Genomic DNA, 4,662 nt, shown 5'->3' with positions numbered 1-4,662 from the left:
ATCAGGGCTATGTAACATATAGCATAGTGCATACAGGGAAGTGGTCAGGACTTTGTAATGTACAACATAGCACTATGGGATTATACACTAAATGTAGGCATGAGTGTATAATGGAGTTCACAAATTTACCCAATATATATACCCAATATAAAATATAACAGAAATTTAATGATGTACACTGATAGGATGAAACAAAAACATGATACATCGACACAGCTGTTAGCAGTAATTATTACTTCCCAAAACATGATTTTAGGAACTAAAACTGTTTCTAAAAAAGGAAATTGTGATTCCCATTTAGAAGTTTCTTTTTGAACCCCTTCATGACAGAGTGTAAAACAAATCCTCACACATAAACACAATTTTGCAACTTAGACATGCATTAGTAAAACTGTGGGGGTCACTTACTATAGCACGAATATGCAATCGCGTGGTACATGATAATAGCGCCCAATTAAGTCAATTAAGACTTCAAATGGGCGGGCATGTAAATGGAAAATTGCACCATTGCCGGCGAACATGCCTGTCAAATCTGCATATGCGTGAATATTTGATCTCAATGGGGCTCGAACCTGCAAAATCAAAAGTCCTCATTGAAGGCTTGTATGCAAGTTATTTGCCATAAAAAGTGTATGGGGACCTGGGTCTTGCCCTGGGGCACATGTATCAATACAAAAAAAAGTTTTTAAAATTAGTGTTTTTAAAGGAGCAGTGATTTTAATGATGCTTAAAGTTAAAGAATGAAAAATTGTTAAATATCATGCCTGGGGGTCCCCTTAGTCTGCCTGTAAAGTGGTGCATCTGTGCGATGTCTAGTACATGCCACAGCAATAATGATATTTCTAAAGGAAAAAATTTAATTTAAAGTTGCTGCCGATTCCCGGCTATATAGATAAAAAAAAAATTTTTAAATGGCATGCGGTCCCCCCCCCCTTCATACCAGGTCCTTCAGGTCTGGCATGGATTTTAAGGGGAACCCCCATGCCAAAATTCAAGATAAAATTGACGTGGGGTCCCCCCCAAAATCCATATCAGACCCTTATCTGAGCATGCAGCCTGGAGGTCAGGAAAGGGAACCGTACCAGGTCACATGCCCTCAACATAGGGCAGGTGCTTTGGGGTCCCCCCAAAGTACCTTGTCCTCATGTTGATGGGGACAAGGGCCTCTTCCCGACAACCCTGGCTGGTGTTTTTCTGGCTCTGCGGGCGGGGGGATTTACCAGAATCTGGAAGCTACCTTTAACAAGGGGGTCCCCAGATCCAGGCCCCCCCATGTGAATGAGTAGGGGGTACCCCTACCCATTCACCAAAAAAGTAGTGTAATGGGACAAAAGACAATAGGCAGTTTTTGACAAGTCTTTTAGTAAAAATGATTTCTTCTTCCACTGGTCTTCCTCTGGCTTCTCCTTCCCTGCTTCTTCCTCTGGTCTTCTCCTTTTTCCTTCTGTCTTCCTCTGGTTTCTTCTTCCCCCGCTTCTTCTTCCTCTGGTATTTTTCTACTTCCTCCGCCTCAGCTGCCGCCGCCGACCCACTGGAGATTAATAAAAGGACCTCCTCCAATGATATGATGGGGCAGATGATGTCATTCAGAGACCCCGTCCCTTTTGACTTCACCATCCAGGGCATGATGGGTCCGTGATGTCACGAGGGGGTGCAGTCTCTGGATTCGGTGGCCACGCCCCATAGTTATATATGACATGTGCGCCATGGAAGCGGACAAATAGGTGGCCGCAGTGTCAGAGGAGGGTCATTTTTGAATCTTCAGCGGAACGGTGGTGGGAGCAGTGTCGGAAGAAGAAGAAGATCGGAAGAAGAAGCGGGGAAAGAAGAAGCTGGAGGCAGACCAAAGGAAGAAGGAGAAGACCAGAGGAAGAAGTGGGAAAGGAGAAGCCGGAAGAAGGAGGAAGAAGCGGTGAAGAAGAAGAAATTTTTAATAAAGGACTTGTCAAAATTGTCTTTTGTCACATTACACTACTTTTTTGGTGAATGGGTAGGAGTACGATGTAACCCATACTCATTCACATGGGGGGTGCCGGGATCTGGGGTCCCACTTGTTAAAGAGGGCTTCCAGATTTTGATAAGGCCCCCACCCACAGACTCCGACAACCACCAGCCAGGGTTGTTGGGAAGAGGCCCTTGTCCCCATCAACATGGGGACAAGGTGCTTTCGGGGGACCCCAAAGCACCTGCCCCATGTTGAGGGCATGTGGCCTGGTATGGTTCAGGAGGGGGGCTGGCTCGTCCCCTCCTTTTCCTGACCTGCTGGGCTGCATGCTCAGATAAGGGTCTGGTATAGATTTTGGGGGGCCCCAAACCGTTTTTTTAAATATGTTGTCGTGGGGTTCCCACTTGTTTTTTTAATAGCCTGATTTTTGGAATTCCACACCATAATATTATTGAATACTTACATACCATTGCATGCATTTGAGCAGTTAAAATGATGGAATCAACCAAACTGATGGTGCATTGGCTAATTATGCTGCTGAGTACAATGCAAGTATTCACTAGGTGATACCATTGGTGGGATTCAACCCCATGGCTTGAACCTTTGAAGGTAGCAGGTCATACCACTACGCTACAGAGCTGAGCACGATCACACATAGAAAATGCAATTACTAATATTTGATTCTTTTCATTCTATACAATAATGTTTTGCATTTGAGGCATTAATATTATGGTAACAACCATAAATTTGCACTCCAAAAGAAAAAACGCGAAAAAAGTGGCGTGGCTGTCCCCCAGGTCCATACCAGGCCCCCCACACCATTTTTTTTTAAAAAGGCGTGGGGTACCCCTAAAAAATCCATTCCAGACACTTATCTGAGCATGCAGCCTGAAGGTCAGGAAAGGGAGGGGACGAGCGAGCGCCCCCCTCCTGAACCATACCAGGCTGCATGTCCTCAAGATGGGGGTGGGTGCTTTGCTCTGTGCCCCCCACCCCAAAGCACCTTGTCCCCATGTTAATCTGGACAATGACCTCTTCCCGACAACCCTCGCCTGTGATTGTCAGGGTCTGCGGGCAGGGGGGCTTAGCAGAATCTGGAAACCCCCTTTAAGAAGGGGGCCCCCAGATCCTGCGCCCCCTACATCGTACCCCTACCTATTCACCAAAAAGAACTGTGATATGTGAAAAGAAAACAAGTTTTTGACAAGTCCTTTATTGTAAAATAGCTCTGCGCCGTCTTCTCCCTGAGCCATCTCTCCTGCCGCCATCACTCCCGCCACCGCCTACTTCTCCCGCTGTTGTGTTCTTCCTTATCGCCATCTTCCCTCCATTATGTTGTCACCCGCTATCTGGCATCTCCAGGAGAGCCCGCCGCCCTTTTTTATATTAGCGGGTAACTAGCGGCGAGGAAGAACACAGCAGCGGGAGAAGACGGCGACAGGAGACGATAGCGGCGGGATTGCTGGCGACAGGAGAAGATGGCGACAGAAGATGGCGGTGAGAGAGACAGCACTAGGAGAAGATGGTGGTGGGAGAGACGGCTCAGGGAGAAGATGGCTCAATTATTTTACAATAAAGGACTTGTCAAAAACTTGCTCTTGTATTTTTTTTACATTTCACTGCTTTTTTTTTGATAATGGGTAGGGGTACTATGTACCCGATACCCATTCACATAGGGGGGCAGGATCTGGGTGTCCCCTTGTTAAGGGGGGCTTCCAGATTCTGAGAAGCCTCTCACCTGCAGCCCCCGACAACCACCAGCTAGGGTTGTAGGGAAGAGGCCCTTGTCCTCATCAACATTAGGACAAGGTGCTTTAGGGGTACTACAAAGCACCCTCCCCATGTTGAAGGCATGTGGTCTGGCACGGTTCCGGAGCAGGGGGGGGGGGGCACTGGCTTGTCCCCCTTCTATCCTGACTTCCAAGCTGCATGCTCAGATAAAGGCCTGGTATGTATTTTGGGGGGGAACCCCATGCCAAATTTTTTGTAAACAATAGTTTTTGGGGTATTTTTTTTTTAATAGAATTCACATTTAGTTGACATATTTCATGGCTTACCTAGTCCACAAAATAATTAGTGGAGCCCTGAATTTTAGCTTTCGAGCAGGGTTTTTTTTTGGGGGGGGGGGGTTGTCTTCCCCCTTCCCCCCATTACACTTTCTGTTCAAGGACTTGCACAACCAAATACTTTTGTATGCAACTATATTTAATAGAGATTTGAAGGTGTGTGAATTGTTTGCACTTACAAATATGCATTTCGAGTCTGCAAAAATCAAACTTAAAGCAAAAAACAATCAACTTTTTATTTCAACATTAGTATAAACATTTGGTACATTAATGTACTTGGGCCAAAAAAAAAGGCATGGAAATGATGCTCCAGCATTTGACGATATAGTCAGAAGGGCCCTGCTCAAAAGAGCTTACAAGCTACACGGATAAGACGCTAAAAATTAAACAAATCACATTAGAAAAGCAGGGATACAAATCAAGTTAACAACAAGCATTACTAACCTTTTTTGTGATCAAGTCCTCGCCCCAAACCCCAAAAAAGTTACATGGCTGAATTATCATAAGCAAAAACAGACAAAATTAATACAAAAGCCAAGAAGGCAGCGCACAAACTACAGTACATTGACACACATAGCAGGAATGAATTAGCAGGAACCTTCCTTTTCATCTCAACCATTACATTTTCAGTTGTAAGTCTAACATGTGAGA

The sequence above is a fragment of the Aquarana catesbeiana genome, linkage group LG09 (assembly GCF_042186555.1).
Source record: "Aquarana catesbeiana isolate 2022-GZ linkage group LG09, ASM4218655v1, whole genome shotgun sequence".
Taxonomy (NCBI): Eukaryota; Metazoa; Chordata; class Amphibia; order Anura; family Ranidae; genus Aquarana; species Aquarana catesbeiana.
Note: the sequence above shows the minus strand (reverse complement) of the source record.